Genomic DNA, 14,740 nt, shown 5'->3' on the forward strand with positions numbered 1-14,740 from the left:
ATACAATTTCAAATTCAATTCCTCAAGTCCCACTAGCCATATTTTAAGCAAGGGGTTACCATATTGAACAGCACACCCTGATACGATGTGTTTGTCAGACAGAGGGAAGTGACATCCAGGGAAGGGATTGGCCCTTCAACGGCACTGAGCTGAGCAGGCGCAGACCCCAGGTCTTCTGACTCTGTCAAGGGCTTTCCACTCCACCTCACACCCGCCCCGTCCTGAGCAGGTCAGTGAGCAGCGACCTAGGAAGCAGTACTAAGGAAGTGGGAGTCCAAATCTTATCGAGGCTCAAATTCTTGCTCAGGCTGTAAAAAGTGTTCCTTTATTTTATGTTATTCTTGTCCGTAACCATCCCTGCCACTGGATGATAAATGTGTTTGGAATGAGTGCATAAATGCATCAGCAAACAGTATGCATTTATTGAACACCTCCGTGTCCTAAGCACTGCACCCAGCCTTGGGACATGGAGATGAGGCTGGCCCAGCTCCTGCACGTAAGGGGCTCACCATCCGGCCGAGGGGCGACAGGGTGGTAAATGCATCATTTAGGGTGCACAGGATGGTGTGGGGCAAGTGCTTGTGGGAATGAGCAGATCGAGTGCCTCATGGATGGAAACCACCAGCAAACAGCCTCTGGGGCTGGTTGAGTCCTTGGGAAAATCCACAGGGAGCCCACACCTGGTGCTGCTGGGTGTTGGGCCTTGGCCTGTGGGTGTGGGGGTGTTTGGGTAACAGCCCAAAGGCTAGGAGGGGTTGTTTTGGTTGTTGATGTTTGGAACTGAGAGGGGCTATTGTTAGGTGAAGTCTCAGCTCGTTGATGTGTGGGGTTGGCTCGGGACCATGGGGTGGATATTGGCTGGGGTGTCGGCCATCAGTTAACATCGCTTTGTTGATGAGACCATTCCTTCATTGAGCACCCACAGCATCCTCCTCTCCACTCACCATTGTATGCTCTCTCTCTCTCTCTCTCTCTCACACACACACACGTACACACACATATGATTGCTACCTAATTTAATTTGTGGAGCCCCATGAACTACAAAAATGCAGGATCCCTTGATCCAAAATTAAGAATTTCAAGATGGTGGCACAAAAGCAGAGTGTTAACAAGTGCAGGACCCTAAGCGGGGGGTCCTATGCGACTGCCCAGGTCCTGAGTCCCAATTCCCGAGTCTGGGAAGCCAACCCTCCACACACACAACACACAAGGTCCCTGCTGGGGGTGCTGGACTCGTGCCTGCCCTCGGAAAAGCGCAGCAAGTGGTGCCAAGTGCTGTAGAGATTTGTTATCTCTTGCAATCTGCCCACATCCGGATGTCAACGATGACTATCATGCCCACTTTACATATGAGGACATGGAGATGCTGAGGACGACCTGGCACCTGAACCCCAAACTTTGCTGAGTCCGAAGCTCAGACTTGTTCCTCTGCCTGCCCACCTCTCCTGCTGAGAAGAGTAAGCCTCCTTTCTTGGTGTCCTTTCTGATTTTTTTCTAATGTTCTTTTCCTCTGACATTTTAGATGGTGAATCTGATAGAAAAATGGAATCACAAGGTTCCTCTAGCCATGTGGGGTTGGTCACTCTTCCTGTCAGTGAGTCCCCACCATGAGGACCTGTGGCGTCCCCACACCCGGCCTAAATCACCAAGGATTCTCCGGGGGCGGATCTGAGTCACCTCCTGCACTTGTCTTCTTCTCTCCACCCCACGTGGACTCAAGAGCAGCCCATTTTCCTTTAACTCCTTCTCAAGGTGTCACTCACCTGAGCAGCATAGGCTTTTATTGAGATTTGGGCTCGCGGGGAGAATTGCATCACAGAACAGCAAACAATGGGAAAGTAACATTAGATGCTTCTCCTCTTAGTCATCTCCAGGCCCCCACTGCCTCCCCGGGCTGCTTCCTGACCAAGGCTTCGCTGGAACCTCCCATGTTCTGTACCTCCTTACTTCTCTCCTGTTCCTCCCTGCTACCCAGGCTGTCTCTCCCCCATCTTTCCAGGGATGTCCTGTTCATTCATTCATTCACGCACTTATTCATTCCTCACTGAGCATGTAGTATGTGTCAGGCACTGTGTTTGGTGCTAGAGATACAGGGAGGAAGTCTCTGCCTTCATGGGCTCCCAGGCTGGTGGGAAGATGGACCTGAAATGCCTGACACAGACACACAGCTTCGCTTCTGAGTTTTGGTTGTGACAGATGCTGTGAAGGCGAAGGATGGAAAAGTAGAACAAGATGGGGAAGACCCATCTTAGATTGTGTGACATTTAAGTCAAGACCTGAAAGATGAGCAGGGGCCAGCATGGGAAGAAAGTGACAGAAGGAGGTCCTTAACAGAGGGCACACACAGGCAAGGTCCCTGAGGCATGGAGGAGCTAGGGGGTGGTCTATGCAGAGTAGAAGGGAGCCAGGGTGCCCGGGCTGCAGTGAGCAAGGGGGACAGCAGAGGAGATGGGGTCAGGGAGCAGGTGGGGTCCATTGGTGCAGGGCTCCATGGCCAGGAAAGGGGCTGGGATGTGATCCCCAGTCCAGCAGAAAGCTCCAGGAGGCTTTTGAGCGTGGGAGTCATGTCTGAATTACATGTCAAGAAAGACTTCTCTAGCCATTGGATGGAGAACAAGCTGGAGAATTGAGAGGACGAGTGGACGTGGGGGACAATGGCTGACAACTTCGGGGTTCATGTGCTGGATGAGGATGGCTGGGTGGGGAACGATGATGATGGAGGCAGAAGAGGTGGATAGATTGGACATTTCTTATGGAGGCAGAACTGGATCATGCTGGAATTGTGTGTGGTGATGGAAGATGATTTCCACATTTCTGGAACTTCTGCCCTCTCTACAGCCCCATGGGCCCTCCTTCCCTTGCCTTCAGACGTAGCAATGATGCACGACAACAACCAGCCAGGGCCCAGGGGACAAAACTGTGTTCCCGGGTATTTAAGGTGAGCACGAAAGGCTGGTGGACGCTTTGGACTGTGTTATAGACCCCGTCAAGCACCATGTGGAGAGGTTAAATGGGGTGACCTTTGATAACCCTCTTTTCTTCCTTATCATTGAAGGAATACACAACAAAGTAAAAAAATGGATGATGTCCGTGTTGTTGGCAAGGACTTGGAGAGAGGTAGCTTGAATACCATTAGTGGGAAAACCACCGGGCAAATCTTATTTTTGGAAAGTACTTTGGGGTTATATATTTACATTTAAAATATGCATGACCATAGACTCAGCTTCTTAGAATCTCCCCTAAGAAATGAGTATGTATGTACCTGCATGCTTGTAAGCATGGCCTGGGATCTTCACAGCACTGTGGTGTTTCCATTAGTCAGAAACTGTAAACCAACACCCTAAATAGTCACCAGTTGTGGATAGGTAGACAAACTGTGGTCCTTCCATACAGTGGACACCACGTAGCAGAATGACTGAGGGAGCTATCTTTACCAAAAGCTCTTCCAGGCCACACCGGGTAAGTGAAAAAGTAAGTTACTATCAGTACAGTTCCTACGTTAGGAGGCCAATTATGTAAAAAAAGAAAAAAAACCCTAAAGAATGCTGCCTCTTTCTAAATGTACATACATATCCATGCAAAATGTACAGAAAAAGGACTCAAAGGAATGACATTAAGCTGCTCACAGCGGTCACTGATGGGAGGGGATGGGCACTGGGGTGGGGGTTAAAGATGATGCTGGCCTTAGGCGTTTTCCTTGACTGCTTCCCCATGAGTCTCTTTTCGTGCATTACTGGTGTAATTAAAAAGTTCAAACAAAAACACATATTCATTGCAAACCCTCTGAAAATGCAGTTATGCAAAATGAAGGGGAGAAAAATACCTATAATAATACATCCCAAAGGTAACCATTATTAAGGTCTTTGTTTCCAAATCTTTCCTGTATTTTCCCATGCTTTAAAAATATGACTCTATTATTAAACACACTATTTTATGACCTGCTTTTTTTTTTTACACTTCATATCTTTCCATGCCATTAAAATTCTCCCAAGCCAAGTTTTTTTTTTTTTTTTTTTTTTAATGCATTGTCTTATGCTGCTGGGTTTTACCATTTCATATTTAAATCCTCTATGGTTGACACATAACACATTTCTAATTTTTCTTTATTATATACAAACTTTTAAGCACCTCTTTATTTTTTTTTTTAAAGATTTTATTTATTTATTTGACAGAGAAGGAGAGAGAGAGCACACAAGCAGAGGGAGAGGGAGAGGGAGAAGCAGACTCCCCACCGAGCAGGGAGCCCGATGCGGGACTCGGTCCCAGGACCCTGGGATCATGACCTGAGCCAAAGGCAGACACTTAATGACTGAGCCACCCAGGCGCCCCTAAGCACCTCTTTATACAATTGTCCAGTTGTTTATTTAGGGGAATTTTATTAGGAAACTATATGGGTTAAGGTGATTTGGAAGCTCCTTTTTTTTTTTTTAAGTAGGCTCCACACCCAGCATGGGGCTTGAACTCACGACCCTGAGATCAAGAGTCACATGCTCTACCAGCTAAGCCAGCCAGGTGCCCTGGCAAGCTCTTAGTGTGCAATGCCCAGTTGCCTTCCTTGAAAGGGAAAGCATTGCAGACTGAACAGGACAGTATGTTCCTGACAGTCCTCTTTGCCTCAAGGTTTTTCAAGAGGAGCTTCTTGTTCAAAGCGAGAAAAGGTTCCCAGGAGAATCAGTGGAGTCTTCCTCACAGGAAACCTTCAGAGAGGGAGGACATGTAAGTCTGTCCAGATTGGTCTTCAGAGGCAGAGCTGGCAGGAGACCCCTGAAGTCCCTCCCAGAACTGATATGAGGTTTCAGTGACAAGAATACTATGGAAACGGTGTCAGGGTTAACCATGGGGGCAAAGGTCCCTGGGTGGATCTCCAAAGACTCTGCCCTCAGAGGGAGGCCAGGAGTCAGGTTCCCTTGAGGCCCACAAAGACAGAGTCTCTCCAAGTGTAGCCACCACACACAGTGTGTATGCCTCCCCAGACAGGATTCTAGGCATTGTTAAGAGGTAAAGACCAGGCCATGTGAGAGAAGCGTTCTGCGCTGAGCCCAGGGGGTGACCAGTAAACTCTCCAGAGTTTGCCTGAGGACTGGAGTGGCTGTGGACTGTGCACTTGGCTGCCAGGACGGGCTTGGGGACAGCTTCTCCAAAAAATCCTCGACCCTCCATCCTTCATATGAGCTCCCCATCTACCCATCTTTGGTCCAGTGCATGCAACATATTGATAAAAGTAATCATTCACATGGTCATTTTGCTGTATATACAAATATCGAATCATTATGTTGTACACCTGAAACTGATATAATGGTATGTATCAATTACACCTCAGTAATAATAGTAGTAGTAGTAATAATAATAATAATAAAAACAACCTGAGGGGCATCTGGGTGGCTCAGTCGGTTAAGCGTCTGAATCCTCTTGATTTTGGCTCAGGTCATGATCTCAGGGTCATGAGATTGAGCCCCGTGTCTGACTGCACTGGGCATGGAGCCTGCTTGGGATTCACTCTCCCTCCGCCCCTCCCCCACTCACACTGTCTCTCTCTCTCTCTCTCTCTCTCAAAATAAAAAAAGCAACCCCAAACCATCCACATGATTCAAAGATGCATCCAGAACAGCCATCACCCCTGCAGCCCCCAACTGCTTCTCCTCTGCTGGTCCCTGCTCGGTTTTCTGCAAATACTAAGAGTATTCATTAGTGCCATGAAATCATAGTATCACTGTTGACCCCCACTTTGCAGTCACCCTGAACTGCAAAGATCTCTCAGATATATTCCTTTTTCCCTCTGTACCCGCTACGTCACCCCAGCCACGCACTCATCATCACCATAAGAACAAAGACTCACATAGAGCTGATCATGGGCAGGGCATTCTGTTGAGCACTGTAGCATTCGTGATTTCACGTAATACTCACAAGACCCCGGAGAGGTAACAGCCTCATGGCAGGTCTCCCCCGTCGTTTTGAGTCTGCAGTCCACACCATCCTCACGTTTGCCAGAGTATGGGTGTCTAGGTGTGGTAGTTGCATTTCCTTTTTGAAATTAAGAACATTTCAGGGGCTCCTGGCTGGCTCAGACAGTGGAGCATGTGACTCTTGATCTCGGGGTTGTGGGTTCGAGACCCACATCGGATGTAGAGATGACTCAAAAATAAAATCTTAAAAACAAAAAAAGGAAATTAAGAATGTTTCATCCACATAAAACATGCCTTATATGTGAAATATTAATAATGATGATGTTGACAATGATAATATTAATAAATTCATACACCCACATCCATCTTGGGAGAGCTGACATTACAAGTTCCTGAAGCTTCCCCCATGTGTCTCCCTAGCTCTTCCTCTCCCTCCCATCTGGAGGCAATAACTACCCTGGATTTTGCATTTATTGTTCCTTTACCCTTTTCTTTATAGTTTTCTCACAGTGGGATGCAGTCTTGAACAATATATTGTGTAGCTTTGCGTGCCTTTGAAATTCAGAGAAATGGCGTTGGATGGCATATTCTTACAGGGCTTGTGTGTGTTTGTTGCACGTTTGTTTGTGACATTCACCCACACTGTTCAGTGCAGCTGTGATGCGTTCGTTTTTGTTGCCGTAATGCACTGTCTTGTATGAATAAACCACAAATCATCAATCCATTCTCCTCTATATGGACACAGTGTTGCTGTCGTCCGCATTGATTACATCTCCTGACGCACACATGGAGGGGTTTCCAGGTGAGGCACAAAGGAAGAGAAATGCTGGGTAGTAAGGTGTGTGCATCTGAACTTGACCTGACGATGCGAAGAGGCTTTCCAAAATGGCTGTATGAATCTATGCTCCCACGAGCAGTGCATAAGAGCTTGCATCCTTCCACAGTCCTGACAACACTTGGTGTTGTCAGACTTTAACATTGGTGCCAATTTGGTGGGTGTAAGTTGGCATATTATGGAGGTTTTAGGCTTGCATTTCTCTCATTCCTGATGAGGTTGGGAGTCTTTTTTCTAAAAATTTTTTATTGTTATGTTAATCACCATACATCACATCATTAGTTTTTGATGTAGTGTTCCATGATTCATTTTTGTGTATAACACCCAGTGCTCCATGCAGAATGTGCCCTCCTTAATGCCCATCACCAGGCTAACCCATCCTCCCACCCCCCTCCCCTCTAGAACCCTCAGTTTGTTTTTCAGAGTCCATCGTTTCTCATGGTTCGTCTCCCCCTCCAATTCCCCCCCTTCATTCTTCCCCCCCTTCTATCTTCTTTTTTTTTTTTTTTTTTTAACATATATTGTATTATTTGTTTCAGAGGTACAGATCTGTGATTCAACAGTCTTGCACAATTCACAGTACTCACCATAGCACATACCCTCCCCAATGTCTATCACCCAGTCACCCCATCCCTCCCATCCCCCACCACTCCAGCAACCCTCAGTTTGTTTCCTGAGATTAAGAATTCCTCATATCAGTGAGGTCATATGATACATGTCTTTCTCTGATTGACTTATTTCGCTCAGCATAACACCCTCCAGTTCCATCCGCATCGTTGCAAATGGCAAGATCTCATTCCTTTTGATAGCTGCATAATATTCCATTGTGTATATATACCACATCTTCTTTATCCATTCATCTGTCGATGGACATCTTGGCTCTTTCCACAGTTTGGCTATTGTGGACATTGCTGCTATAAACATCAGGGTGCACATACCCCTTTGGATCCCTACATTTGTATCTTTGGGGTAAATACCCAGTAGTGCAATTGCTGGGTCGTAGGGTAGCTCTATTTTCAACTTTTTGAGGAACCTCCATACTGTTTTCCAGAGTGGCTGCACCAGCTTGCATTGAGGTTGGGAGTCTTTTCATGCTTATTGGCAATATTGTTTCCTTGCCTGTGCAATGCTTGGTTATGTCCTTTAGTCCTTTTTCTAGCATGTTGTCTTTTTCTTATTGATTCTTTAGGAGCTCTTTATATATAAGGGTCCTAATTTTTTGTAAATTACTTGCATTCCAAGCATCATTTCCAAATCTGTGGCTTGTCCTTTCACTTTCTAAGTGGTGACTTTTTGTGAACAGAAGTTCCTATTCTTAACATAGGAGAATGTATCCAGGTTTTTCCTTATGGTGTGTGCTTTTTGTGTCTTTTTAAAGAAACTTTTCCCTCCCCTGAGGTCCTATATTTTCTTTCAAGAGTTTGCCTTGCACATTTAGGTCTTTTTGTCCACCCAAAATTGATTTTATATAAATAAGGATCCAATTTCAGTTATTTTCCAGGTGGATAAGCAACCATTCTGGCTTCATTAAGGGAATGCTTCCTTTTCTTCCTTAGTTTGCAAAACCACCTCTTTTCTAGATCACATTTCTATTTATGCTTGAGTCTGCTTGTAGAATCTCTAGTTGGATCCACTGGTCTATCCTGAGCCAAACCCACACCACTCCAATTACTAATGCTTTGAAACGAGTCTAAACAATCACTTTGTATTGTGCGTATTGATACCTGGTAAGCCAAACTGTACACCTTGTAATTCTTCAGGAATGTCTTGGCTCTTTTTGGCCTTTTGCTTTTCCTTATAAAGTATAGAAAGAGACTGTTACATGCCATGAGCACCTTGTTGGGATTTCATTTGGAACTGCACTGAGTGAAAATGGATTTGTGCAAAAATATATTTTATATAGTTAATATTTATTCATATTTACCTGCATGGTTCTCTCTTTTCTTCTCATTGTTCTGTCTTGCATTTTGGACCTTTCATCTGGGATCATTTTCCTTCTTCCTGAGATACATCTTCATTTTTTTAAAAGATTTTATTTATTTATTTGAGAGAGAGAGACAGAGAGCATGAGAAGGGGGAGGGTCAGAGGGAGAAGCAGAGTCCTGGCTGAGCAGGGAGCCCAATGCGGGACTCAGTCCTGGGACTCCAGGATCATGACCTGAGCCGAAGGTAGTCGCTTAACCAACTGAGCCACCCAGGTGCCCTGAGCTACATATTTAAAAGTGTCTTTGTGCGGCGCCTGGGTGGCTCAATCGGCTAAGCATCCAACTCTTAATTTCAGCTTTGGTCATGATCTCAGGGGTATGGGATTGAGCCCTGCATTGGGCTCCATGCTGGGTGTGGAGCCTGCTTGGGATTCTCTCTCCCTCTCCCTCTGCCCCACCCCTGCTGCTTGCTCACTCTCTCTAAAAAAAAATTAATTAATTTTAAAAAGTAAAAAATAAAAGTGCCTTTGTTGAAGCTTTATTGGTGGTTAACACACCCAATATTGGCTTGTTTGAAAATTTTGTCCTTGTTCTTGAAAGATAGTTTTGCTGGGTATATAATTCTAGTTGATAGTTATTTTCCCTTGGTCTCTGGCTATAGTTGTTACAGTTGAAAAGTCAGCTGTCCACAAACTCTTGTGTTTTTTTGGTTGGTAAATCTCTTTTTCTTGGACTGTATTTTCTCTTTGACCATGCTCTCCTGTAGGTTCATTATGTTCTATATGGATGTGGATTTGAACTTTTATCTGGAGTGAGATTCATTGTGCTTTTTGAATTCATGAGGATTCACATCTTTCATCAATTTTGAAAAATTCTTAGCCATTATCTTTTTGATTATTGCTTTTTCTCCCATTGTATTCATTTCCTGCAGCCACAAACTTGGTGGCTAAAAACAACAAAAATTCATTTTTTCACAGGTCTAGGGGCCAAAACCCCTTAATAAGTATGTTTGGGCTGAAATCAAGGTGTTAGAAGGGCCATGTTTCCTTTGGAGGCTCAAGTGGCCATTTACTCCTTGTCTCTTCCAGCTCCTGGTGGCCACCAGTGGCCCTGGGCTGGCAGCCATTGTACTCCAGGCTTCAAGGGCAGCATCTTCAAACCTGTCTCTGCTTACCTTCATACTGACTTCTCTTCTGTGTGTTGTCAAATCTCCCCTGCCTCCCTCTTAGAAGGACACATGTGATTGCATTTAGGGACCCTGGATAATCCAGGATAATCTCTGCATCCTAGGACCCTTAACTTAGTTACATCTGCAAAGACCTTTTTTTTTTTTTTTTGCCATATATGGTTACATTCACAGGTTCCAGGCATCAGGTCCTGGAAATCTTTTTTTTGGGGGGTGCTATTTTCAGTCTACCAATGACATGTGTGTTACACCCTCCCTCTGGCCCCCATGTCTTTAGCCTTTATTTCATAGTTTATCACATTGTCCCTCTGTGCTAAGTTCTAGGCCGTTTCCCCAGATATAGCTTCCATTTCCCTGGATGATCTTTTCAGCCCTGTGTAATCCACTATTTAATCCAGACATTAATGTTTACAATTTCACTCAATATATTTTTCTTTCCTAGAGGTTCTATTTGGCTCTTTTTCAAATTTCCATGGTCACTTTTATAATCTCTTTTTCCTTGCTCAGTTTGATTGTCTTTTAAAAAAAATTTTTTTTTAAGATTTATTTATTTGAGAGAGTGAGAGAGCATGAGTTGGGGGAGGGGCAGAGGGAGAGAATCTTCAAGCAGACTCCCCGCTAAGCATGGAGCCTGACACAGGGCTCGATCCCATGACCCGTGAGATCATGACCTGAGCCAAAACCAAGAATAGACCCAACTGAGCCACCCAGGCACCCCAGTTTGATTCTCCTTTTAATTGATTCAGTTCTTTACATTGAATGTGGCTGCAGAAAAATTCGCCACTCTTTTATGAAATTTTCCTGTGGAAATGATCAGAGAAATGGGCCAGTAGCTGGAGAGGAGTGTAGGGTCAAAATAATAATGATGATGATGATGATGATGATGATGATGGTGATGGTGTTGAGGAGGGGTAGAAATTTATATGGGGATGAGAATGACCTAGAAGACAGGGGTCAGTTCATGGGGCAATGTCCTGTGTGGGGGAGAGCAGAAGGGGTCCAGGGCATGAGGGGAGATGGGGCTCAGGTATAGCTGGAGAGCTCACTTATAGCAACCGAGGAATGCAGAGTACAGAGGCAAATAGGTTGGAATGAGGTGATGGATAGGTGTGGGCCATCTCTTCCGGTTGCTTTGCTTCCTCAGTAAATAGGAAGGAAGGTCATCAGCTGAGAAGGAGGATGGGGAGGAGGTGTCCAAGCTATGAGAGAGAGAAGGTGTAACATGATCATCTATGAGAGTGGGAATTCGAATGGAATGGATCGTCCAGCAGCACAAAACACCCTGGATGTTGGTAGGCTGAATTTAATGAGAGACTGATCAGCGTGGTTGTATTTTTCTAAAGCACAGATTTGACCATGTCCTTCCCTTGCTTAAAACACTCATTCACTCCACTGCTCCACACTCCTTTGTGTGGCATTCAAGGTCATCCATGACCTCAGCTCCACTCAATCCCAGGTCTTCCTTTCACACCCCAGCAACTCAGAGCTACTTGAAATTCGCCAAACAGATCTCACACTTCTCTGCCCTGGCTCTTACTGTTCCCGCTGCCTGGAACGCCCTTCCCTGCCTCACCCACCCACAGCGAGCTCCCCTCCAACGATGAGTCTGCCCAGGGAGTGGGCTTCACTTCCGCCTCTTGATCCTCGCCCCACGGTTCCCTGGACAGAATTTTCTCCTCCATTACAGTGCCCACAAAACTTCACTGGCTAGCAATCATTTATGGTTCTGCCTTGTCCACCTCATCGAGGGCACAGACCGCATCCTGTCCTTTCTGTGTCCCTGGCATCCTGCACTGAGCAGGTGCTAAGACAGTATCCACTGAGAGGACAGACTGATGGCTTCTAGAGGAGAGCTGGGTCAGGCCAGCAGGGGTGTTACCCAGAGGGCCATTAGTGGGATCACTGGACTGTAGGGAAGAGACAAGAACATTAGCCAGGAAGCAGAGCCAAAGCCTGAGGTCAGGAGAAAGCAGGCCAGACTCCCGAGTGAAGGGCTGAGAGGGAAGCAGAAGGGGAGACTGAGGGAGTGAGCGGGGAGCAGGCAGGGTGGAGCCTCATGGTCCATGACACACATCTTCAAACTCCGAGCACTTGGCAGGGTGGCTCTGTGCTGGCACCTGGTCCTTGTGCTGGGGAGGGGCATGGGCTGCAGCGAAGCACCTTTCTCTCTGCGAATTGTAGCTTTCTAAAGGTAAGAAATATGTGGGGGGCTCCCCCAGCCCCTCATTTCCAAAGAACCAAATGCTCAATTCCCAGCAGCTCCAAACATGCCTTTGGGGAATGAGGTCAAATGGGCGCCTGGACATAGCCTGGAGTATTTGCCAAGGGCAGAGCTTAGGGGTCAGGCGGCCTGTCACCCCCAAGCTGTAGCACTGTGGGCGACAGCTCTGCTTCTCAAAGCCACGGTTTCCATTTATAAAAGGGGGATGATGAAGAAGACACATCGCTAATTAAAAATAGGCAAAGGAGTTTGCAACAACATGGATGAACCTAGAGGGCATTATGCTGAGTGGAAGAAGTCAGACAGACAAATACCATATGATTTCACTTATATGTGGGATCAAAAAAAACAAAACAGATGGACAAACAGAAAAAGCCAGGAACAGTCCCATAAATACAGACAACAAACTGGTGGTTGCCAGAGGGGTAAGGGTGGGGGATGGGTGAAATGGGCAAAGGGGATTAAGAGGTACAAACTTCCAGTTATAAAATAAATAAATCATGGGGACGAAAAGTACAGCACAGGGAATATAGTCAGTAATACTGTAGTGACTTTGCAGGGTGACAGATGGTAACTGCACTTACCGTGGGGAGCATTTTGGAATGTATATAAATGTTGAATCACAATGTTGTACGTCTGAAACTAGTATCATCTTGTATGTCAGCTCTACTTTGATTAATATAAATGGGCAAATGATTTGAATAGATATACATCCAAAGAAGATCATACACCTGGCCAATAAGCACGGGAAAGCTGCTCAACCAATCTGTAGTCATTAGGGAAATGCAAATCAAACCCACAATGGGATACCATTTCACATCCACTGGGCAAGAGTCCAGCATTGAAACCTTCATGCATTGCTGGTGGGTATGTCCCATGTGGTCAGTCTCTCTGGAAAAAATTTTCTCAAAATGGTAAACATGAAGTTAGCATAGGACCCAACAATCCCGCTCCTAGGTATCTACTTAAGAAAAATGAAAGTAAGGCACCTGGGTGGCTCAGTCGGTTAAGCGTCTGCCTTTGGCTCAGGTCATGAGCTCAGGGTCCAGGAATCGAGCCCCACGTTGGGCTCCCTGTTCAGCAGGGAGTCTGCCTCTCCCTCTGCCCCTCCCCCTCCCCCGCTTGTGCTCTCTCTCAAATAAATAAAATCTTTAAACAAAAGAAAATGAAAGCCTATATCTACCCAAAAACTTATACGTGAATGTTCACAGCAACATTATTCATAATAGGCAAAAAATGCAAATGATGCAAATGTCTGTCAGCTAGCTGGTGAATGGAAAAGCAAAATTTGGTATATCCATTCAGCAGAATATTATTTGACAATAAAAAAGAGAAATACTGAAGCATCCACAACATGGATGAACCTCAAGAACATCACACTAGGTGAAAGAAACCAGATCCAAATGATCGCACAGTGTATGATTCCATTTATGTGAAATGTCCAAAGAGAAAAATTTATGGAGACACAACATGGATTTGTGACTGCCTAGGGCTGGTGGGGGGTGTTGGTTGGGGGGATGGGGAGCGACTGTAAATGGACAACATTCCAACATTAGGTTGTGGTGACGGCGTCCCACTCTGTAAATATAATAAAATACATTGAGGTGTACACTTAAAATGGGCAAATTTTGTGGAGTGTAAATTATTCCTCGATAAGGCTATTTAAAAGGGGAGGGATCCTTGCTGTGATCAATGGAAAGTCAGAAAAAATTTAAAAAGAGAAAGAGAGAGAAAAGGGGAGGGAGATAATGATGTCCACCTTGCAAGGCTGCGGGGGGACTGAGTGAGAAATCTTGCAGAGGGCACCGAGTGCCTGGAAGGGAGTAGGCGCTCGCAGCTGGGGCAGTGGCTATCCCCAGAGGCCCTCACCCTCACCACGCCAGAGCACGCTGGCCCCACTGCAGGCTGCTGGCCCCTTCAGTTCTTTGCCTGGGGCTTTCTTCTGCCACATCCACAGCAGGCATGATGTGCTGGGGAATGAACCCCTCTTCCCAACACACTTAATGACAGCCACGGGTTGGTGTATGAAGATCCTGCCTTGCTCAGTGCGGGGTCAACACTGGCTTCCAGAATTGCCCCATTTGTGCTGAGCTCTAGCTGCCCAGGGCTTAGCTGGTTGCCTTCCCCACTCCCCTACCGGCATCTCCTGGGATGACCTTTCCAGGAAACTACGGGCTCAGGTAGTGAATCCTTATATGGGGTCTAAGGCAGCGCTCCCAAGCACTAGCTATGACCACGGTCCTAATGGAGCTGACCCTCGTGACCCCAGCTGGCCCGTCCCCATCCTGCTCCCAGGGTGCTGTCCATTCCCCCGGCTCTGCTCTGCTCTGAGGAGGGAGGTCCTGTCGGGGAAGGAGCTGAGGCCCAGGGAGGGATTCTCCAGATGAAGACAGAACTGGATGAATTGAAGATTTACTTGGTGCCTGGCACTGTGTGCAAAGTACCTCCCAGGTGTTATCCTCACGGTGGCTCTGTGCCTCCCTTGACTGAGATGGAAACTGAGGCTCAGAGAGGTAAAGTGACTTGCCCAAGGTCACACAGCCATTAGCTGTGACGTCCAAACTTGAAACCAGGGCCTGCCTTCTTTGTCACTGCACTACTCTGCCTTTCCCAGAGCCTTGTTTGGCAGGGACCCAGCTTTTTTCCATTTAGACTTATGGGGAGTCTGGC

The sequence above is a fragment of the Phoca vitulina genome, unplaced genomic scaffold, assembly GCF_004348235.1.
Source record: "Phoca vitulina isolate PV1807 unplaced genomic scaffold, GSC_HSeal_1.0 scaffold2, whole genome shotgun sequence".
NCBI classification, from domain to species: domain Eukaryota; kingdom Metazoa; phylum Chordata; class Mammalia; order Carnivora; family Phocidae; genus Phoca; species Phoca vitulina.